This window comes from Rattus norvegicus, chromosome 1 (assembly GCF_036323735.1).
Source record: "Rattus norvegicus strain BN/NHsdMcwi chromosome 1, GRCr8, whole genome shotgun sequence".
Lineage (NCBI taxonomy): Eukaryota > Metazoa > Chordata > Mammalia > Rodentia > Muridae > Rattus > Rattus norvegicus.
Window position 1 is genome coordinate 37,786,644 of NC_086019.1, and position 25,516 is coordinate 37,812,159.

Sequence of the window (25,516 nt, forward strand, 5' to 3'; positions counted from 1 at the left end):
ACTTTCTGTGACACCATTCAATTGGAGCCTGGAGTGAAGCTGCCTGGCGCCAGGGCGGGACAACTGACTGTTTTCTCCCAAAGCCTGAGAGTAAAAGAACTACACTAGCAGGAAGCCACAGAGTCCATAACCCCAGCTGCCCTGTAGGCCTGGAAAACCTCACAACCTGGAAAGCAGCTGCACCTGTGTTGGGGAACGCCCTCCACCATAAACATCCCCTCTGCTCTAAGCCTTGGGAGCCTGATGAGATTTTATTACCATTTTATTATCAGGAGCGTGAAATTTCCCACATACAGCCAGTTTTCTCTCAGCTAGGCCCACCCCCCCACCGGGCTCCTTAGAAGTAAAGGTAGTTTTTAAAAAAGCCTTAGAGATACTTTAAAGGACTCCCAAAACCAGCTTTCTCGTTGTGTTTATCCCAGCCATGTAATTCTTAATAATTTATATATTATTTAATATATTTCTTTATTATTTGGCCCCAAGGGGCCAAATACTAAAATCCTTGAAGATACCAGACTGACAGACTCCGAATCAACACAACAGAAAAGGCGAGAGCAGTTTGTCCCTGCAAGCTGGAGAGAGCTATGTTTTCTCCCTCAGAAAACAAACTGAAGCTTGCACTTTTTTTTTTCTCATTTGCCCCCCCCCCCCAAGTATTTACATTTTGCTGAGGACAAAATGATGTCTCAGAGGCAGGAGGCGATTTGACTTGTCCAAAGTCTCCTTATTTACTCTTCCACCCACCATACATTCTGCCTCTGGCTCAGCATCCCTCCATTCAGCATAACAATAGCTCTAACATTGACTGGAGGTCTAGCCTACAAATTAGAGGCAAACCAAAATCCAAGATGGAATCCCCACAGCTTGATTTCCTAGTGTTCTCTTTCTTGTATAAACCCCCATCCTCCCATGCACTCCTACTCTCCAACAACCCACCCCTGCCAACCTGAGAAGGATAGGCTTGCTTGTGAATTCTGACCAACAGAATGGGGCCATAGTGATCAGAATTCACTTCAATGGCCTTTCTGGCTTGCCAGTCAACACCATATCTCCACTGGTTCTGAGGAAGCCATAGACTGCATTAGGAGGGCAACACATAGTAAAGAACTCCAGAGATCCTCTGGTCACCAGCCAGCAAGAACCAAACTCTGCCAAGAGACCTATAAATGAGCTTGTGGAGTCTTGAGATAGCACTACAACCCTGGTTGACTTTGGTTGCAGCCATGTGATAGACCCTTGAAGCAAGGGCCTCATTTAAGCCATAACACATTCTTAATTCATAATGACCCTGAGAATTACTAAATATGTGTTGTTTTAAGGCATTTCATTTGAGAGGAGTTGCTGGATATCAATAGATAACCAAATCAGGAGGACACTGTGCTAAGGAAACTAAGCTAATGGCAGGGAACAGCATTCAGCCAGATATGATATTAGAGAAGGAGCTAAGTGTTCTTCATCTTGATCTGAAGGCTGTCAACAGAAGGGTTGAATCACACTTGCCAGACTTGTGCACATATGTGAGATCACAAAGCCTACCATCACAGTGACATACTTCTGCTAACAAGGCTACACATCCACCAAAAAGCCATAATTCCTAATAGTGTCACTTCTCAGTGTTCATTCAAACTACCACACTATCCATCTGTTTGTTTGTCAGCATCCATATTGTACGCATTAACTATCAATCATCTACAATCAATCTATTAAACCATTGTATATAATTAGCCAGTCTATGACCTAAATGTCATCTACCTTTTTATTATCAATCTATCAATTTTAGGTCAGTGAATATCTGACAAAGACATACAGTTTGTGTCATATGTGTCCTGCTTTAGACTAGACATTTTTTGGAACACCATACAGAACAACTTGCTCAAGTACAATGACTTGCCAGCATCATGTAACAGATAGTTATTGTAGAGGCTGTCGATTTTTTTTTTCATGTTAAAATATTCCACCTGGAACAGCCACCTGAGAAAACTGCATGCAAGGGAACTGAAAAGTTGAGGGAGCTCAGTTAGAGGAGTAACAAAATGGTTATGATTTTTCATAATGATTATATACTATGTAAATAAGACAAATAATAAATTAAAGGAACATCACTTGTCATTTGTGTAGCAATAGCCTCTGAACTGTAAATGCTGTAGGCACTAATATATCTGAATTCTCTGTAACAAATTGGACCATCAAAACCTATAATAAATTTTATTGTCTTATTTTTCTGCCTGACAGATTTGTTTATCCTTCCCTCTATGTTTCTCCTACTCATCAGCCTTGACTTCTAGCATAGGCAGAGGTAGGAGAGAGAATAAATTAAACCATGTTGTGAAAGCAGGATGACAACAACCATGGTGGGGGCATAGGGTATCTTTGCCAACACTAAGGAAGGACATGAAAATTGAAGCTGGTAGTGAGGTAGCAACATGGCATGGTTCATTTTTCTTGTTATTTCATAGGAAAAATAACTGTGGGTGGAGGTACCATGAAGGAGGGTTTCAACATGTTTGTTGAACAGTGTACAGAATCCCATCTGGGTTAATAACAGTTGTAATGGTTTGAATAGTTTTGATGCAGTGAGTTGCACTATTAAAACCAGTTATGGCCTTATTGAAGTAGGTATGTCACTGTGGGTATGGGCTCTAGTATGTGTGTCCCAGTTTCCTGGAAACCAGTATTCTCCTAGTGGCCTTCAGATAAAGTTGTATAATTCTCAGTCCCTCCTACATGTCTACGAATGGCTTGATGATGTGGACTAAACCTCTGAACCTGTAAGCCACCCCCAATTAAATGTTTTCATTATAATAGTTGACTTGATAATGGTGTCTGATGAACAGCACTAAAACACTTGTTTATTTTTTTATTAATGATTTAATTCTATTTAATTTATTTAATGTATCAGTGCCCTTTTGCATATACTCTGCCTGCCTGAAGAGGATACCAGATCCCATTACAGATGTTTGTGAGCTACCATGTTGTTGATGGGAACTGAACTCTAGACCTCTGGAAGAGTAGCCAGTGCTCATAACCTCTGATTCATCTTACCAGTCCCCTAAAACACTAATTTAGACAGAAGTTGACACAAAGGACTAGGCTATTGTTGTGATTGGCCTGATCATGCTTTTGCTTAGAAGAATGTGGATTCTGGGACTTTGGATTTAGAAAGTATTGGAGTGCTTTAAATGAAGCTTAATGGCCTATGCTAGAAGGACTGTGAAAGACTTTGTTGTCAAAAGTGATTTTAACTGTGCAGACCTGGCCAAAATGGTTTCATTGGAGAATTTCAGTATTTGGTACAGAGACAGTTTTTGTGGCATTTTGGTGAAGAATCTGGCTGGCTGCATTTGGCCACTGTAGGAAGAGTCTGCCTGAAGCTAAGGTGCAAAGATGTAGATTAATTGCTTTGGATAGGCAAATCTCAAAATAGCCAGGTAAAAATTCTGTTGTGTGGTTACTAAAGCTTACTTTTATGAAGAACATTTTAATGAAAAAGAGCAAACTGAGAAAGGAAAAACACAAAATATATGGTTCAAATATTAGAGGGGCACCAGGAAGCACAATAGAGGTGTATCCTATGTCCTAGGCGATAACAGATTAAGAGATTTTAGGGCAAGATTCCACCCAGCTAAGGTTAGATCCAGACATGGCAGTATACACTTTTAATCCCTGGATATAGAACCATCTAGATATCTGTGTTCAAGGTTAATTTACAGAACAAGTTCTAGGACAACTATGCATAAATAGTGAGGAAGTTGGAAAACAGAAAGCTGTAACAGCATAAGGGGTGGGGATTTGAGCGGGTGAGGACATGTTCCAGCCATAACAGTTAGCAGAACAAGGCAGCCTTATCTACATGGTTCCGTGGAATTAAAGTACAGAAGGGACTATTGCAACAATTGTTGGTGGTTAGCAGTGCTAAGAAGTTAGTGGTGATTATAAAGACACCAGCATTACTGAGGTGAAGTCTGGCAGTAGTTTTCTGAAAGGACAAAAAAATTGTGTTCCAAAGATAGCAAAGATTGTACCTTATGCTGTAGCTGGACTTGGTAACTTGTAAGAATCACCTAGGTAGTACTTTTTGAATATATGAAGGGGTCATGAAGAGTAGGTAAGACCAGGGACAGTCATTTGTGAAGGTGCAGTATCAGTTACAGTTCATGGACAAATACTTAAGTGGTCATGGGAAGATGTTGAGGTTTGGCACTATAAAGAGACATTATAAGAGTCTATTGGTGAAGCATAGTTGAAACAGAAGATCGCTGAGTATTGGAGATGCCAGTACCATGAGATTGCCATCCATAACAGCAATAGTACCTGAGTTGAGTCAAGGAGACCATAGAGTGCCACAGAGGGCAGAACTGAAGAAGTAAGCCAAACCCTTTGGAAGAGACCAGAAGATCATGTTTGGATCCCAGGCATTGGAACAAGAATCTGTGAGGTTGACTTATAGTACTCAAAATGTTAAAGATGCTATGGACATGGGATACCTTCCAAGAAAAGCTGCTAATATCAAGAGAAACCAGCCCAGGAGAAAGAATTTTGTCACAGTCAACAAAAATGAAAAAGCAGTTTGATATCTGAAGACTGCTTTGACATTAGACATGGAGATATTTGGTGTATGGCCAGCTGGTTTCCAGTCTTGGGTTGGATATCAGAGGTAAGTAATAAGATAAATCTCAGAAGAGTTTTTGAACGTTGGACTTCTAACATTATTGAGACTGTCATAGTGTATGGGATTTTTGAAGTTGGCCTAAGTGTTTAAGCATTATGTTATGGCAATTTATGGCACTATATACTCAGGTGTTTGAAAAGACCTAAGTGGGCCACGGAGTATAATATAGTATAATATAGTTTGAATATGTATGGCCAAAGGAATGGCATTATTTGAAGGTATGGCCTTGCAGTATGTAAGTCACTGTGGATGTGGGCTTTAAGACCTTCTCCTTCTGACTGGAAGCCAGTCTTTTCTTAGTAGCCTACAGATGATATGTAGAACTCTCATCTTTTCTTGCATCATGCCTTCCTAGACACTGCCATGTTCCCACTGTGATGATAATGGACTGGACCTCTGAACCTATAAGCCAACCCCAATTAAATGTTGTACCTATAAGAGTTGGCTTGGTCATGGTGTCTTTTGACAGCAGTAAAACCCTAACTAAGTAAGACACCTTTATTTGAGCCAACTGAAGTCTGAGGTGGGGAAGGGAGCGGTTAATAAAATGCATTGATAGGCCAAATTTATTCATTAAAGTATTAAAAGAAGAAAAATACTAGGTGATAAGTCAACAAAGTTGTTTCTGTGTTGCAATAATAAGACAGTTTAACTTACTATGTCCTGCATGTACTTTTAAAAAGCAAGCTAAAAAGAAGGGAGAAAGAGTAAAGTTTTTCATACATAAGCATAAGGATCTGAGTTTAGAACCCCAAAGGAAGCTGGGAACACCATTCCATACACAAGTCTGTAATTTCAGGGTTCAACAGACAGAGATGGATTCCTGGAACTTCTTGGCCAAATGAGTGAGGTCAAGCTTTACTGACACAGTGGATGGTGTTAGAGAGAAAGTGCCCAATTCTGACATACTTCTAGCTTTGATGTGTGTGCATGCATGCACATACAAACACACACACTCACAGACACAAACACAATATTTAAATGAATAAATGTAATAAAAACAATTTTCAAATAAAACTTCTGTTGATGCAGATCAAAAACATAATGTAAAACCCCAGGAACGGTTCTGTCTGAACATTTCATTATTATACTCTTCATTGTTTTCTACATATGTGTAATCATGTACAGAGGTCTGTATCTCTTATAGTTACCTGCCATTCTCTAAAGTTTTCTGAAATTGTTGTAAAGACCTTCTGAGATTTGACTAAAGAATAGCTTAGTTCTAGAAGAAAAAGGCTTTGCTACTGTAAGTAGACCCATCTAAGTGCTGGCCATTGAAGTGAGATCACATGGCTTGGGACTAACCATAGCTGTGAAAAGCTCAAAGAGTCTCCTCTTTGGACAAACGAGTATAATGTTAAATGAACAACTAAATTAATCATTTACCATGAAGAAAGATTCAATCTGATGGACTAGTTTACTGTTCTTATCGATAATTTTCACTGTCAACTTGATTTAATCTGGAATCAACTAAGAAATATAGGGCTATGGGCATTTCTTGGGATGTTAGTCTATCTCTTTCCCATATCTAAGCATGATATACTTTCATAGACATTATTATATTTAATGTGCTCACCTTGCATTTTTAAGAGAATAAAGCCTTACAGAGTTAATAGATTATTAGTGAAAACATAGCTCAGGAGAAAGATAATGAAAAGTTAATTTTGTAAAAGGTCCTATTCATTCCAGGAGCTCTGCATGAGACAAGTACTCATTCCATGACACTGAGCTAAAACCTTCTCTGAAGTATAGTTTCTTTTGGATGCCAGAAAATAAAAAGTGCAGCTACTTGTCAGAGAGTACTAAGTTTCAAGGGAAAGTTGTTTTTAAATTTGTCTTGCTTTATTTATATCCAAGTATCAAAGAAAAATTATAGTATAACCTATTGATAAATTCAGTCACATGCTTGAAATAAATCATTGCCTCCAGGAAGAACTGTGGCTGTTAAGACTTCTCAAAGTGACTGTAGGGTGGCTACAACTTTTCATCCACTTTCAGCATGATAAATGAACCTCTGAGATCAGAAGGACTGCTTAGATGTGTTAGGCATGAAATAATCACAGGCTTGTTCTTCTTTGAATTGTGCAACTAGGAATACAAAAGGGGAACTTTTTTTAAATATGTGAAAGTAGTAATTTATCCAGCAAGACCAAATTAAATATAGGGTATATGAAAAGACCTTTGTCAAGATAGAAGCTGCTGTGATAAGATGTAAAAAGGAGCTGCCAAAGGCTCTGCATGCGTTCTTAGAAGCCAGGAAAGATCTGAATGGTGAGGAGCAGGGCTCAGAAAAAGACAAAGAACAGTGGTCAAGATTGAGCTGACACATCAATTAGTACTTGAGATATGATCACTTGTTCCCTATCAAATTTGGTAGCTATTATTTCTTCATATTATATGTTGCTTCTTGTTTATAAGCTTCTTAGTTTGTAGTCTTCTACTTTCTAAAACACTGAAAGAAATTAACTGAAATATGATGGGTCAAATGTTTTTTATTGATGTATATGTTTTTGTATTCTTGCATCTTCATATGTCTGTTTTTTCTATCTTTCTCTCTTTGTGTTTTATGAGGTGGTTCTCCTCTCTGTCTCCATCCCTGCCATTCTATCTCCCTCTGTCCCTCTGTGTTGTGATCGTGCCAAAGTCCTTTTCTACTGTGAATTCATGCTTTCACATTTTATTGTTTGCTCTGAAATCAGTATGACAACTGGCATTGTCAGAGCTGGGGGTGTCTCTGCCAAAAGTTGGGGTAGGACATGAGACTTGAAGCTATTGGTGAGGTAGCAGAAACTCTTTACAAGGCATTTTTATTTCCCTTGTCTACTCAGAGAAAAAAGTAACTTGAGAATATTTAACACAATTTAAATCTTTTTGAGAATTTTTTTACAAGCTTCTAAACTAGACTATAAATTATATTTTCACTTTATTAAATTGAAATTTGCACTCATCTATCATATGTTAATTTTAAATTTCATTAGCTTTTGGTTAGAGAGTATACATAGAACACTCAATATATTGAGGTATTCTATGTTATATATTTCACTATTTCATATACTTTGGAGAAAAATGTTTTTTATTAAAAATGATTTTTCATAAAGTATATTCTAACTAGAATTTCCACTTCTCCAAATCCTCCCAGATCCTCTTCTCCTTTCCACCCATGCAAATCTTCACCCTTTCTTGCTCCCTCACTAGAAAACCATTAGGGACTAAGTAATTATCATCATCATCATCGTCGTCGTCGTCATCATCATCATCACCACCACCACCTACCACAATCCCCCACTTGCCAGGAGCAGTAAACCAAGCAGTCAAGTCATCTACCACATCTTTTCTGAGTTCCAAGTTCTGGTCCACACCTTTACATTAATCCTGCACCTAATTCCACAGCTATGCCTGGCACCTTGGAAGCCTGTGCCACCTGGCAGCAACAATCCCTGAGGCTTGCTCCTCTCTGGGAGTACCCTGAAAGCCAATAAAACAGACAACTAGATGGTTAAAGGTAAGCACAAGCACACACTCAACAGAAGGTAGTGCAATATGGCAACATCAGAACCTAGTACTACTACAACAACAAATTCTGGTCATCATAACACACCTGAAGAGCAAGACTATGACCTTTAATTTCATGAAAATGATAGTCTTATAATGAGAAAATAAATAAATAGCTTAAAGAAATTCAGAAAAATACAATGAAAAATATAAATGCCATTAAAGAGGAAGCAAATGAATCCATTAAAGAAATAGAAAATAGAAAAAATGCAATCAAACAGTTAAAAGAAACTAATAAAAAGTCCAAGACCTGCAAATAAAAATAGAATCAATAAAAAAAAATACAAACAGGCAACATTGTAGATGGAAGACTCACAAAAGAGAACCGAATCTACAAATGCAAGCACCACCAACAGATGACAAGAGACAGAATACAGAATCTCAAATTAGAACATACATTAGAAGAAACAAACAAACAATACATCAGTCAAAATAATACCAATTCTTAAAAGTTTCTAACTCAAATCATTCAAGGAATATCATGACAGAACCAAATTGAAATAATATCTTTTGAGTAATGCATGGATATCTCAAGCTGGCAGGGTTGGCTTCATGGAGAGGCATCTCTAAGACATACCAGAGACTTGGAATGGAGAAGGCTTTGACGACTCAATGCAGGTGACCATAGATGAGACACATATCTCTGGGGATATGGAACCTTCTGAAACAAGGCATGTTGTGGAGGGATAAGAGCAACAACCCATCCACAAAACATTTGACTCAAAGTCTGTCCTGTCTATAAGAAATGCTGAGACTAAGAATGAAACAGAGACTGAGGGAATGGGCAACTAAAACTAGCCCAACTTGATGCCCATCCCATGTACAAGCACCAGTCCTAGACCATTAAAGATTCTATGTTATGCTTGAAGACAGGAGCCTAGCAAAACTATCCTCTGAGAGGCTCCACTCAGCAGCACAGAGACACGCAGACTAACATTGGGTAGAGTTAAGGTGTGCCTATGGAAGAGTTGGATGAGGATCCCAAAGGGGATAGAAACTAAAGAGGAAGTCCACTAGAGTCAACTAAAGTTTAAATTTAGGGACTCTCAGAGACTGAGCTACGAAAGAAATATTCATGGGTTTAACCAAGACCCCCCCCACACACACATATATAGCAGATGTATAGTTCAGTCTTCCTGTGTGTTACCCAACAACTGGAATGTGAGCTGTCCCTAAAGCTGTTGCCTGTCTGTTAAGTTTCTTCCCTAAACTGGACTGCTTTGTATGGCCACAGTGGAGAAACAGGAGAAGCAACACCTAGTCCTGTCTTGATAGGTCAGGATAAGGGGATACTCAGGGGCTCCCTACCCTCTCAGAGAGGAAGAGATGTGATAGGAGTAGGGAGAGTGTAAGGGAAGATAGGGAAGGGGCAGCAATTCAGATATAAACTAATGAATATATTAATTAATGGAAAAATAATATGAACAAACATGAATAGAAGAAAACAAATGAATTAATTTTTAAAAATTGGAGCCAAAAATGTCCAAGAAACATACATGACCTAGAGACATACATGTTGGCAAACAGAAATCTCATAAAGAAAGAAAATCAGGAATCACAATATATTAGTAAAAAAAAAACTGTTGGGGAAAAACAAACAAAAATAGACAAAGCATTATAAGGCACTCCATCCTATCTCCATACCCTCAAAAAATTTCCATTGAGCTACCTTTTTTCAGTTTTCCTGAAAGCTATATAAATTCTTTAAATTAAAAGCTCATCTTTTTTAAATATTATAGATTGATTTATTTAACTTTTGTTGTTATGAGTAGTTGCCTACATGTATGTTTATTAGTCATATAAGTTTCTGGTATCTGTGGAAGTCAGAAGAAATATCGGACTGTCTGGAATTGGAGTGATAAATGTTTCTGAGTTGCCCAATATGAATACTGGGATCCAACTTTGTTGCAAGAACGAGTTGCAAAGCAAATTCTCATACATACCCAGCTGGCTTGTGGAAGGAGAAACTGCCTAATAGCCTGGAAGAAACAGAGACTAGTCAAACTTTCTAGAAGGCTCAGGGTCAACCTTATCTGCCTGCCAACAAGAGGCTTAGACTGATGGAACCACCAGGAAAAGACACCCTTTGAGCCGTTTTGCTGCCAGTTAGGTTTGTGATGCCTTTTAGACTTCCAGCTCTTATGAGTTGTCACCCATGTTTGGGTAGGCTATGGTGTCTTTGACTCTTTTCCTACTCCCGAAATAAATCCTCATCAATATTCCTGAAAATATTCCCAGAAACACTCTTTGGTTCATTGAGATAAATGCCTGTTAATAACCTATATGGGACAAGTTGATATTTGTAAATATTTCCCCACAAAAAAATAATTTACGTTTTTGTTGCCACATAATCCTGTATTTTGAGAATACAGGAACCTTAAAGATGCAATTAAGCAGGCCTTCACTATAATATTCACAAAGCCTTATTTCAATTTCATGGACAAACTTATGTTCAGATATTACAGTAGAACAATGACTTTAACCTTTATATTTCATCATCTTGAACAATTTGGCAATGTTTCTATCCCACTGTACTCCAATATATCTGAGCATTGTAGGTTCCATAAATGTTTTAGCTTTATTTAGAGCATTGGAGTTCCATGCCTACACACATAAATCAGTGTGGCCAGGGACAGAACTATTTTTCACACACAAAAATTTGTTATCTATGTTTGTAAATGCCTATTTTTTTTCTTGCTTTTATTTACTAATTAGTGTGGGGGTGGGTCCCCTTACACCAGTGTGCGTGTACATGTGTGTAGAAGTACATAGATCACGCTTGAATGGAAAGGTCAGAAGATACTTTTTGGAAGCTGGTTATTTTCTTACACTTCATGTTCAGGGATTTGAATTTAGATAATAGACTTGTGGAAGTCTCTTTACCCACTGAGAAATATCGTTATATCTCATTTGCATTTCTTTTATGTCTCTTTATGCATTGCTATGGGTATAACCCAGTTCTTTGCACAGAAACAACAATTTTAGCTCCATGAACTACCACTAATACCGAAGCTTCAGAAGTATGCTTTTTACTGTTTTGAAGACAGGTTTACCTGTGTAGGTCTGACTGCCTAGAGCCTGGCCAGTCTCAATATTAAGCAAATCTGTCTGATTCTGCCTTGTGAGTAGTACTATTAAAGACATGCAACAACAGGCCCAGTCAATGATGCTTGCTTTAAATTTTACCTCCAATACTCAGGATATTGGGAAAGAAGAATCACAAGTACAAAGTCATTCTTGACTAGATAGTGAACTTGAGGCCATCCTGGATTATAAGGGACTTTGTCTCAAAATATGTAACATAGGTTAAACAAAATGTATAGTCAACAAAATCATTGGAGTTGTGTGTGTTGTTATTAATATCATTGTTGTTAAATATCGGCCTGCACCCATCGGGATAGAGCACACCAAACCAACACGGTTCCATGTGTAGAGATTGAATGGGAGAACGAGACAAGGGGAAGGGTCGAGAGAAAGAAGAGAAAAGAGAGGAGGAGGGTAGAAGAAGTCTGCCTTTTATTTGGAATATGACATAACTACTTCCAGGTGGAGTTGAGAATTGAGCCAAAAGATCTTCTGGAAATGTATGACTGTTGCCATGGCAACAGTGACCAAACATTATCTATGTTAGAGTTAAAGGCAATTCCTGATAACAATATATCTCCCTTTTTATTATTATAAAAAGAATGGGAAAAAAAGGGAGGGAGAAGCTGATGGTGAAAGGGTGATGGGGTACCCTGTCTCTTAGGCTACTTCCTACTCTCTTGGGGCGTCGTCAATGTCAGGGTACAGCTGACTTTCACTATCAGGGCTCACTTGGTAAATGTTTGCATTAGGCTCCTTAGTGGACAGTGGCTGGTAATCCTGTAACAGGAACTATTTAATAAATTGATCAGAATTTTTTTTATTGGTCATTGAAGGAATGCAGAGACAAGATTAGTGAGGCAGGGAGTGAATAGTAACACCAGAAAGATGACTTGAAAGGGTGTTATGAAAGGGAGTATCCACTTCCCTATAGGATTTTCAAAAGTCCAGGAACTGAAGAAAAAGGCAGAATGACAGGTTGGTGCCATTTATGAGGGGGGGATGTTTGTCCAGTCTTAGAGTTGGCTATTTTCTTGTTGCCCAGGGTCTGTCGAATTGTTGGAGGATAGGTCAGAAGGAACAGGTCCAATAGAAGCATATGTGTCTGTGAGAGGAAATTGGAACATCTGGTGGCTGCTTCTCTGGAGCTGTCCTGGATGTAGTAAGTTCCTGGACTTGCAAGATGCTGGAACACACCTATATATTTATTATAGGCAGAGAATAAGTTTAAACATGTTTAGGAGAAAAGAAAAGTTTTTCCCTTAGGTGTACATTTGAAACCCAGAGGAATCCCACCCTTTAAAATAGGTAGTAAGAGGGAACTTTAGGCAGATTTATTTGTCAGGGTGGAGTCTATTTGGTCCTTGAGAGGTAGTCCTGAGTGGGTTACCTGTAGCTTATAAGTTTACAAAACAGATAACAGCATGAGTCAACAACATGAACATTTTTAAAGATCTCCAGAGCAAGAAAGAGGCTTGAGCACATGGGTGATGACCTGCGCAGCCAGGACACTGGTGCTCACAGAGAGAGTTAGATTTTATGAGGGTCTTACCGGTCCCATGTGAGTGGAAAAGCAGGTCTCACAGACAGGTTTCCTGAGGAATGGGGTCAGGCTTGCTTTTTCATAGACACAAACCAGGAGCTAAAACAATGAGGAAGGGAGGAGGGGGAGGCTTGGGGATGAGGACAGACAGAATTATTGTTGTTTGCTTAGTGTAAATTAGACCAAAACATCCCAGGAAATGGGGACAGGCAGCAAAGACCTAAAGACCAGTGGTTGTGACTAGGGATTAATTGCCCTGACCAGTTCTCTGGCTATATTTAGAGCCGGTGCTCCTGAGACAGAGAACAGTCTATCCAGGAACGCCCTGGCATTAAATTGTCTGAGAGAGAGAGAGAGAGAGAGAGAGAGAGAGAGAGAGAGAGAGAGAGAGAGAGAGAGAGAGAGAGAGAGAGAGAGAGAGTGTCTCGCTTAAGGGAAAAGGTCCTAGAATGAGAGTTAATAAAAAGTTCATCCCCAGAGGCAGCACAGGTAGCTCCAAGTTCAAGAACACTCCCCTGAAACCTTGTGTACACCATAGAAAGTCAAGCTCTGAGGTAAAGAAAACATATAGAGATTGAGTAGGTACTGCTCACTACCACGTGCTTGAAGAGGGCTCTCTCCTTGGTGGGCAGCTGTAAGCAGGACATCATAGAGATGGGGAGGCCTGCTGAAGTGGTGGAAGTCCTGAGGTCCACAGCAGCCAGTAGGAGGTGGTCCGATGACGTAGATGTTGTGGCAGCTGCTGCAATCGAATCACTATGATGCACTTGGAAGCAGCAGCAGATGTAATGGCAGGGCCCAACAGCAGGACGCACAGTGGCAGTCTCGGGTCATGAGCACAGAAGTGGCCTGCATGTGCATTCATCCCCTCCACAGTCAGCGCAAAGGGACAGCACAGCCCATGTTGAGGAGCAACCGCAACCGCATCCCTGTCCCAGTGTGAACTGCGGGCACTGGGAGGATGCTGTGGGAGCACACAGTTCCTTCCATCTCCACCAAGGCTCCGTGCCTTACGCCCGTGGGGGCCCAGGTTGGGCTGAGGTTGCTCTGGGCAGCAGAGGCATGCAGTGGGAAAGGCCTATCCTCCACCCTGTGGTCAGCGGTGGGGTGGCAGGGACACCAGGCCATGTGGGCAGGGGGATATCAAAATCCTCACGCAGGGCATCTGAATCACAGCACCAATGTAAAGTTTCCTGGTTTGATCCTAGGTTTCGGCACCAATGTTAGGTTTTAAATCTCTGCCCGTGCCCAGACAGAACACACCCAGTCACCATGGTTTCACATGGAGAGGTTTAATGAGAGAAGAGTAGAAGAGTGGAAAGGTGGCTGGCCATGGACACATGGGTGGTAGGGGAAAGAGCATCGAAGAATAGAGTAAGAGAGAAGTAAGAGAGGGTAAGAGAGGGCAAGCAGCCCTTTAACACTGTTAGGTACAGATGGCTGTTGCCAGGAAGTGTGGGCTAAAACATATCTAGCGGTTCCCAGGTAGCTGGGGGTGGGGGAAAGAGGGATTGGAGCTTAGAATACCAACAGTATGTGAAGCTTTACAATTGGGACCTCTAGGCAGACGCTTGGGTAATTCCTTTATACAGTCTTATGATAGTCAGATACATTCAAAGATGGACCAAACACTATGTGAGAAATTTCATTAATGTTAAAGCTTCCATCTTGTAAGAGATTTATGCATTTTTACTCATTTTATTGAAAATATGAAATACCTTTAAAAACTTACTGTACCAATAAATCCTAAGAAAGTCATAGTACAAAATATATAATTTAAGCAACTTAAATGGCCAGAAAATTCTAGATGTTTTTCAGATGTATTTACAAATACTTGTTAATTAAAAACAAAACAAAAATAAGGAAAATGTTTTGAAGAATAGAATGGAAAATAAAAATTTCAAAGCTCTACTATTTAAATAAAAATACACTTATAATTCTATTTATAAACTAAAATAAAAATGAACCACAAATCAAAATTAACAAACTTAGAGACACGCTGCTCTGATACATAGCTGGAAGATTTTAGACATGAAAAGTAACATTTTCAAAAGAACAACTGATTACCGATTAGACACATCTTAACATAGTTTATAATGGTGGCTCAGCATTCCTATTGAAGGAAATTTAAATCTCAAGAGCCTTTGGTCTTTAAGAATAAATACGACTGGTCATTAATCATTCATAAATCTATTAATATGTTTCCCTCATCTTTAATCCACATATTTACCTATATGTCTATTCATTATCTGTCTATCTCTATATATCATCTATGGTCTAGGTAATTATCATATCTTAGTTACTTTTTAGTATTAGGATAAAGCACCATTACTAAAACTAATCATGGTGGAGTTCATTTCAAATTATGTTTTCAGACAGGGTGTCTATAATATTGGTAGAGGTATGACCCCAAGTACCTGGGCCAGTAAGCTAAGAGTTCATAAACTACAAAAAGGCAAACTGGAAGTGAAATGAGACCCCCAGTCCTATTAACAAGTCTCCACCTCTTAAAGGTTTCATAACCTCTCAAACATCACCACCAGCTGGGGGACAAATGTTTAGATGTGTGAGCCAACAGGGGACATTTGTCTTTCACACCAACACACCTAATCTGTTCCAAACCATTTCTCAGGATGAAAAAGAGGTAGAAGAAATGAAGAACTATTATTGATTTACAATTCAAATGAACAGGTGGTTATATGAATGCAAGAGGAAGTTTGCTGCAGGTGAAATCTTTTATATTTCTAGAGAGAGTTAACCCGTCCTCTCACTCTTCTTGTTAAATCAGTTATGTGGGGATTTTTGGTTTGTCTGTTTGTTTATGTGTTTGTTGTCCACATCTTGCAACATCATTCTTTAAGAGCAACAACCACTATTTGCTAGTTCATCTTGCAGGTTCCTTATTTTGTTTTGTTTTTCTCATTAGTGCTTTGTTCTGATTAACCATTGTTCATGTTTGTTCATCCTATCTTTTTAAAGTCATACTTTACATTTCCTTTTGTTCTATGCATTAAGATATATTCTTGACCAAATGATAGCTATTAACAGATTCTTTGTGTTATGTTACTTTAGATAAATATGCTAATTTATCTTTAGGTTTTTCTGTGTAGTCTAACTGGTTGAAACCCATCTAAATTAACCAAGTCTTTTTGCAAATGGCTATTTGCAATTGCCATTAAGGCACGTTGAAATTTCAAACTAAATGATGGTAAACTGATCTGCTCCAATTTCAGTGAATTATTACTGACCCTTCATGTCATAGAAGCAGTTACTGCTAGAGTAGTTATCTGTTACTGCTACCATAGGACCAGTAGTGACCAGTGTAGCTGGGAGATGGAGGCAAGAACTAGTGCATTCTTAACCCAAGCTAAGTCTGAAAAGTAGGACTGGAAACCAGAAGTGTCTGATTAACATGTGAAAGTTGCTAGTGACTGAAGATTGGAAAGTCCTCCAAACCTGGCAAAATGTGCATGAGAAAGTCCCAAACCTCTAATGGTGAGAATGCCAGTGCTATGGCAATGACCCCTAGATGCTTTCTATCCTCCTGCCTGAATAGTTTTATAGCTTCTAAACTTTCCCAGCACCTCTGGCCATTTCTCTTCTTGAGAGTCCTTTTCTCTTCTTAACACACAGTTTCTAATTTTAATCAATTTTTATGTGTTGCTGATCTAATTATTTGTTTGGAACCAAAGAACCTAAATATTTCAGTATTATTTTCCACACTCCAGTCTACTCCTCCAATATCAAGGCTGTACATACTCTCCTACACATTCCATCTAAGCAACATAGCTATTATAATCTATGTATACATTGTCTTAGTTTTCAACACAGAATACTTAGTTACCAACAAGAATACTAACTCTAGAATAAATTTAGGAGCACATCAATGGTCATTCATCAGGGTAGTCATGAAGATTATAAGTAGCAAGTGTTTAGTTCATGAATAGCTCTATACTTGTTTCATGTTGCTTCTCTGAAATTCAAATGTAATTTAAACGGAGATTGCATTTCTTTTTCAATATTTCTAAGATGGTATGAAATAAATCATGCTATTTTCAAATATGTGTACATATATGTGCCTAAATGTGAATGTGAACATATGTATGCAGGTTGCCATGGAGAGAAAGAAAGGCAGAACACACGCACAGACACACACAGACACACACATATACAATATTATATATCATATAGTATTTATTATATAGTATGTAGTATGTATCATGAAGTATGTACTGTGTAGTAGGCAGGATTCAGGATTCAATTTATATATATATATATATATATATATATATATATATATATATACCATTATCGCATAACATATATAATATAAAATACAATAAACATATATATGCATGTATGTACATATATAAACAGTTAGCCTGACTCACTACTAAAGCTTAAAAATATCCTTGCCATTATTTTATAACTTTCTATAAATTCTGAGGTGCACACTGACAGGCTTGCTAAAGAATAAATAAATACATATCCTTCAATTTCTGTTTCTCAGTACGATTGGGAGTACAAGGAAACCAAGGTCATGTGCTTATGGATCTAAGTGTCCTACATTTCTTTGGTAGGTGTGGATTCTGTAGGCAGGAGGAGGATCATTGTAGTTGGGCAGAAGAGGGGCCTGCCAGGTGAAGATTGAGAGTGCAGCAGGAGGAATGTTGGACTATTCAAACACACAACTCTTCAAAGGATGCCTTTTTCAGTGGAAGCTAAGTTCTGTGCAGGAAGTATGGGCTCCTGATGCCCATCATCAAAGGACATGGCTTCTGCTCAAGTCCATATTTAAGGTCTTCTGCTCAAGTCCATATTTAATGTCAGGATCTAAACCACAAAGATCACTAGCAGAATGTGTAGATGGTTTTTGTGAAAATATCAAAATAACACAAAAATCAATCAATCAAACAAATAAACAACAACAACAACAAAAAAACCCCCTAAGAACTCTGTTGGGCTCTGTATATATTCAGTAGATAGACTCTTTCCATAGTATCTGTGAAGCCAGAGTTCCCTCTCTAGCATCACCTTAACCAAGCTTGGAAGGACATGGATGCTGTTCTATTTCTAGGCACATGGAGGCAGAAGGATCAGGAATATAATGACATTCTTTACTACTGAGAGTTTTCATGGTCCATATGAGCTATGCTTGATCAAGGGTATAAATCAAACAAAAGAAAAAGTTTAAGTAAGTACTTGTTATTTAAGAAATATTTATCTGGCCAATTTCAGCCTTGGTCAATTTCAAAGTTAGTCACTCTCATTTAATAAAATTGTAGCATTTATTTGTTAATTAGTCTGATGAATTCAATTTCTATAGTTCTTAAGCCATTTCCTACTTTGGAAGTCAGTACCCAGAATCAGTACCTAAGCAATCTAGAATGATACAATGTCTATTTTATGTCAAAGTCAAAGTTGCAGCTTGATTATTTTTCTCTATTTTTTTCCTCACTATAGACTGAAGGATTTGTAAATTCAGTGTGTTTTTGCTTAGAATTGCTCTTTTTAAGAACCATATTAAGATAGAAAGGCCTGACTTGGGCTTGCAATACATTATTTTTTGCCTGGTTTAGTTTCATTTGTCTAGATACAGATAAATTTGTAATCCTTCTCAATAAAATGAAAATGTTCTTGCTTTCTATTAATAATGCTTGACTTTATCATTTGAGTATTAATGGTCCCCTAAATGCTCATACGTTTGGGTCCTTGGCTCTCAGATGGTAGTGCTGGTTTGAAGGTTTTGGAACCTTTTCAAGGTAGATTCTTGTTGCAGAGAGTGTCCCTTTGGGACTCATAGACTGACCTATTTCATATTCACTTTTTGCTTTCTGAGTATTGACATAATGTGAACAGCTGCTGCATGATCATGATACAATGCCTTCTCTACCACAGTGAGAGATTTCCCTAATATTGTGAGCATATATATAGATATAGATATAGACATAGATATAGATATAGACATAGATATAGATATAAGCGTGTGTATGTATGTGTATGTGTGTGAAAGTGTGTGTATGTATATATGTGTGTGTGTCTGTATGAAGTGTTATATATAGATTGTAAAACCCATGAAAAACTGGGTAAACAGTATCCATTATTACTCTTCTGCATCATGTTCATAATTCTTTTTTAAAGTTTGTTTTATTAATATTTAATGCTTGTCTGCATATGGGTCAGTGCACACATGAATGCAGTGTTTATGGATACCAAAGAAGGATACTTCAGCTGGAGTTCTAGATGTTTGCATGGTGCCAGAGGTAGTTGTTAAGAATGCAACTCACATCAGAATGCAGCATGTGCTCTTAATCACTGAGTGATCTCTCCAGCTACACCCATGATTCTACTGCATAATATTCTTTTATTTTATAAAAGCATTGATATAAATACACTTTTGTTGGACAAAGTTCTAGAAACATGTTCTTAGACTTCCTTACTTTGTGTCAATTCTTCATCTTTCCTTCCTCAAACTACCATCACCCTCTTCTCTTTCTTTCCCTGTCCTATTATTGTTCCACTCTTTCATGTTGGCAGCTATATTGATTTAAGAGTCAATAGCAATTCTTCAGGATATTTTTCTTACATTATGAAAAGGATAACTCTGGTATACTGTTGAGAAACACATGATTTATGGATGAGTAAAAGCAGTATTTTCAATATCTGAAATTAAGTGGAGTTTCTTTTTCCACACATTGACTGCTAGACAACTAATCTGTTGGGAACACGAGTTATTAGATGATTTGTACTCTGCAACATGACCAGAGGTAATGACTCAATCTCGAACAAGTTATTACAAGCTATGGTTCCTTGGCAGCTGCTCAGTCAATATTATGCTGCTTTAGTAAACATCTCCTTTATTCTTATGTCCAAATGCCACAAAACATGGGGGAAAATGAAAACATAATGAAATAAAATTCCCCCTTTTCACACCAGCCAACTTGCTCGGTTAATTGGAAGTTGCAAAGTGATTTAAATGAGATGAGATTCTGCCCTAAATTTTCCTGGATCAAAGGGAGGGTCCCTGGCACACCTACTGAGATTACATTCCTGAGTGATTGGGACATAACTTGTCCAAGAGGAAATCTGGACATTATTCATGATTTGATGGCCAACCTTACAAAATGATAATCTATGTCAAGTGTTCTGCATTAGTGACTAAATTAATCTTTGGTTATGCAGAATCCCTGATCTTTGATGAGGGCTCTTCAAAGCTAGCAGTCTCAAATGCAGTTAAGGTGCATCTTTGATTCTCATGTCAGCCTTGGGGATTTTATGGAATACCTTTTATGGAAGATGTCTACTAAGAATATTAATAGATGATCACTGTGTAAACATTAAATAGGCTTTCACCAGTTGGTATTGCGGCCATTACCTTCATTAGCTGATAATACTGCATGTATTTTTAAATAAATGTGGAATTCTAGGAGAGAACAAAGCCTCTTTCCCGGAATCTACCACAATCATAATCATTTTCTACTACCATAGGTCACTGAGAACAATTATGCATAAACCAATGGCAATGGTTTTATTAGTTACTTAACATAATAGTAGGTCCACAGAGAAGAAGCTGACAAACAAAATTTCCTTCTAGTCCAGTGTTATCCATGACAGTAATAGGTTTACAGCATGAGACAACCATCATGAATCATTAATATTAGCGAATCATCAATATTAGGGTGCTGCAGGGTCAGGTCTCAGGCAGACATGCTGAGGCTCTGAAGCATTAGCACACTAAAGTACAATGGATAGTACAATGGAATCATGAAGGAAACTGGAACTTTTGGATCAATAGAACAATGGGAAATTCTTATTTGTATAGACTTTCAGGGGTAGGGTAGGCTCCTCCAAATGCCAGAAGTTATAAGACCTTCATAAGATTAATGTTGGAATTCAAAGTTTTCTTTTCCTTTCTCAGAGGTGCAAGGTATGTAGAGAGCCTTTTGAGGCCATTTACTTGGTTTTAGACACAGGGCGGGAATTTGAGGTTATCAGCACAAAAGAAAGAAGCCCAGGGAAGGAATCTGGCTTTGGAGTTGGGATCAGGAAATGGGCCTTGATAAAGAACATTTACATTTGAGTTAATGCAAAACTCAGAGCAAGCTCAGCTGCAGTTTGTGTGCAAGTCCTTTTGTCTTGGTCATCCTGACCAGCCCCCAGAAAGGCGGTTACACAATTTTGATTATCACCTTACTTGTTCCTCAAATTAGGGCAGATCTTATCATTCTGCTTGTAATTAGAGTGGTATAAAAGCAGATTGGAAAATGAAACATCTGCTTCAGCCTCAGAACTGGCCGGAGTCATGTTATAGTTTTGTCTTTTTTTTTTTTTTTTCAATCCTCACTCCTGCCCTGGAGAACCTGTTGACTGACTGAGCTGGCTTGCTTGTAAGCCTCAAAGTGAGTTTTAACTAAATGAAGACCCCACCCCTCAAGTGAGGCATATGAATGAAGTTCTATGCAAATGCAAGAGATCAGGATCCATCTTTCATCAGCCTTTCCTGGCGAGTGACTGGAAGGTGACCCTGAATGGCTATAGCAAACAGATTTTAGACTTTAAGAGGTACAGGTTACATCAGCAAGTTTACAGTTTAAACTGATATGACATACCTTTGAGCTCTATCTGGGAAAAGAGGGTCAAGTGACTGTCTGTCAGTACATTCTGTAGATTTTCAAAAATGTCCCTGCTCCTCCCAAGAACTGTGGATGGAGAATGGAACTTGACCTAGCCTTGACCTGAGGCAGGAAGCTGGTGCTTGGCCTAATCTTGATCTTACACTTCTGTAAGAACTAGGGCACTTCATGCTGAAAGGCAAAGGAAGACTGCAGGGCTGCAGCCTGCTTTATCAATTCTCTTTCCAGGGAGGAAGATGGCACATGTGTGGGGGCATGTCTAAAAAACAGAGAAAGGCCGAGAGCTAGAGGATTTGTGATTTAAACTTTTTCAATAGCATTTTTGTTTGATTGTTTTCGCTAATACAAAGGGGAGACTTTGTGGTTAATCATCAGCTTGAGAACAAAAATAAATATATCACTAAGTAGAGTTACCACAGTCATTTTGATTCAATAGTTTGAAGTAGACACTGATGACGATGTAGTGACCTATTTCATCTTATTTTTGGAATTTATTACATGGCATGATAGTGTATCCGATGCAGAGAAGAGGCTATCTTAAGCCTCCAGCTTCAACATTACTACTACCATCACTCCTATAACCATCTGTTCCTGCTACTATGTTTCTTTAGCAACAAAAGCATAAGTAAGTGTTTTTTCCATTATCAAACTCTTTGTCTCTCTCTGTCTCTGTCTCTCTGTCTCTCTCTGTCTCTCTCTGTCTCTCTGTCTCTCTCTGTCTCTCTGTCTCTGTCTCTCTGTCTCTGTCTCTGTCTCTCTCTCTCTCTCTCTCTCTCTCTCTCTCTATATATATATATATATATATATATATACACTCTCATCAGTAGACAGATCCTGGAAACAGAAACTAAACAGAGACACAGAGACAGTAACAGAAGTTATAGTAACAGAAGTTATAAACCAAACAGATATCTATAGAACATATCCTAAAACAAAGATATATCTATATCTATATCTATATCTATATCTATATCTATATCTATATCTATATCTATATCTATATCTATATCTATCTCTATCTCTATCTCTATCTCTATCTATATCTATCTATCTATCTATATCTATATCTATATCTATATCTATATCTATATCTATATCTATATCTATCTATATCTATATCTATATCTATATCTATATCTATATCTATATCTATCTCTATCTCTATCTATATCTATATCTATATCTATATCTATATCTATATCTATATCTATATCTATATCTATATCTATATCTATATCTATATCTATAGATATCTTCTCAGCATCAAAGGGTAACTTCTCCTGAATTGACCATATAATCTGTCAATAAACGGGCCTCGACATATACAAGATTAAAAATAACCCCATGCATTTTAACAGATCACTACAGGCTAAGGCTGGTCTTCAATAACAAAAAAACAAACAAACAAAGAAAAAACAAGACAAAACAATAATACACACCTATAATTTCTAGAAGAAATAGAAACAAATACACCGAACAGTATTAGATAGCAGGAAATAATCAAACTCAGGGCTGTAATCAACCAAATAGAAACAAAAATAACTATACCAAGAATCAACAAAATAAGGAACTGGTTCTTTTTTAAAATCAACAAGATATATAAACCCAGACTAACCAGACTAACCAGATTAACCAGAGGGTACAGAAGAAGTAGCCAAAATAACAAAATCAAAAATGAAAAGGTAACATAACAACAAAAACTGAGGAAATTAAAAAAAACATCAGATCTATACTCAGTAAATTTGGTTAATCCGAATGAAATAGATGATTTTCTAGACCGATGAAAGCACCAAAAGTATAGAAGCAGTTATTAAAAGTCTCCCAACTGAGAAGTGCCCAAGGCCAGATGGATTTAGTGCAGAATTCAATCAGACCTTCATAGAAGACCTTATACCAATACTCCCCAAACTATCCCCCAATATAGAAACAGAAGGAACACTATATAATTCATTTTCTGAAGTCACAGTTACACTTACACGTTAACCTCACAAAAACTCAATAAAGAAGAAAAATCAGACCATTTTCCTTTGTGAATATCGATGCAAAAATACTCAATAAAATTTTTGCAAAATGAATCCAAGAATACATCAAAAAGATCCTTCATCATGATCAAGTATGTTTTATCCCAGGGATGAAGGGATAATTCAATATACGGAAATCTATCATTGTAATCCAATATATAAACAAACTCAATGAAAAAAAAAACTACATGATCATCTCATTAGATTGTGAGCACTCATTTGACAAGTTAAACACTACTTCATGTTAAAAGTTTAGGAAAGATGAGGAATGCAAGACCCATATCTAAACATACTAACAGCAATATTCAGCAAACCAGTATCCAACATTAAATTAAATGGAGAGAAACTTGAAGCAATCCCACTAAAATCACGGAGTAGACAAGTCTGTCCACTCTCTATCCATTCAATATAGTACTAGAAGTCCTAGCCAGAGTAATTAGGCAACAAAAGGATGTCAAAGGGATACAAATTGGAAAAGAAGAAGACAAAATATCACTATTTGAAGAAGATATATTAGTATATTTAAGTGACTCCATTACTTCTAGAAGAAAACAACTAAGCCTGAAAAATAACTTCAGCAAAGTGACTGGGATAAATTAACTGAAACAAATCAGTAGGCTTCCTCTACTCAAAAGATATACAGGCTGAGAAAGAAAGGATACTGTTTACAAGAGTCAAAAATAATATAAAATACCTTGGTGAGACTCTAACCAAGTAAGTGAAAAATCTGTATGACAAGAATTTCAAGTCTCAAGAAAAATTGAAAAGGATCTCAGAAGATGGAAAGATTTCCCATGAACACGAATTGGCTAGATTACTATTGTAAAAATGGCCGTCGTGCCAAAAGCAATCTACAGATTCAGTGCAGTCCCCACCAAAATTACAATTCTTCATAAAGTTTGAAAGAGTAATTTGCAAATATATTTAGAATAAAAACAAACAAACAAACAAAATGGGATAGTTAAAACCGTACTCAAGGATAAAAGAACTTGTGGGGAAATCACCATCCCAGCAAACAGGGTATATTACATACCAATAGTGACAAAACCTGTTTGGCAGTGGTACAAAGATAGGAAGGTAGACAAATGGAATAGAATTGAAGAAGAAAATATGAACCTACACACCTATGTTCACTTTATCTTTGACAGTGTTGCTAAAATCAAACAGTGGAAAAAAGGTATGATTTTCCACAAATGCTGTTGGTTCAACTAGTGGTCAGCATGTAGAAAAATGTAAATCTATCAATCCTTATTTCCCTGTACAAAGCTTAAGTCCAAGTGGATCAAGGACCTCCACATAAAACCAGATATACTCAAACTAATGGAAGATAGAGTTGGGAAGAGCTTCGAATTCATGGGTTCTGGGGAAAATTTCCTAAACAGAACACCAATGGCTTATGCTCTAAGATCATGAATTGACAAATGAGACTTCATAAATTTGCAAAACTTGTGTAAGGCAAAGGACACTCTCATTAAGATAAAATATCAATAAACAGATTGGGAAAAGATCTTTACCAATCCTACATCCAATGAAGGGCTAATATCCAATATATTCAGAGAACTCATGAAGTTAGACTGCAGGGAATCAAATATCCTTATTAAAAAATCATGTACAGAGCTAAACAAAAACTTCTGAACTGAGGAATATAGAAAGTCTGAGAAGCACCTAAATAAATGTTCAAAATCCTCAATCATCAGAGAAATGCAAATCACAACTACCCTGAGATTCTACCTCACGCCAGTAAGAATGATTAAGATAAAAAACTCAGGTGACAACTGATGATGACATGGGTATAGAAAAAGAGGAACATTCCTCTTTTTTGGCTGTGACCACAAGTTGGTGCAATCATTCTGGAAATGTCTGGAGGCTTCTCAGAAAATTGGACATAGTACAACCTGAGGAACCAGCTATCCCACTACTGGGCATATACCCAAAAGATGCTCCAATATAAAACATGGTAACATGTTTCACCACATTGATAGCTGCCTTATTTATAATATAAGGTGGAAAAAAT

At 37.7% G+C, this 25,516-nt stretch overlaps 1 pseudogene; it reads right to left on the reverse strand.

The window, feature by feature from the left end:
• The window catches only part of LOC120099102 (rho GTPase-activating protein 20-like), a 316,059-nt pseudogene that overhangs the window by 114,486 nt on the left and 176,057 nt on the right, over positions 1-25,516 (reverse strand).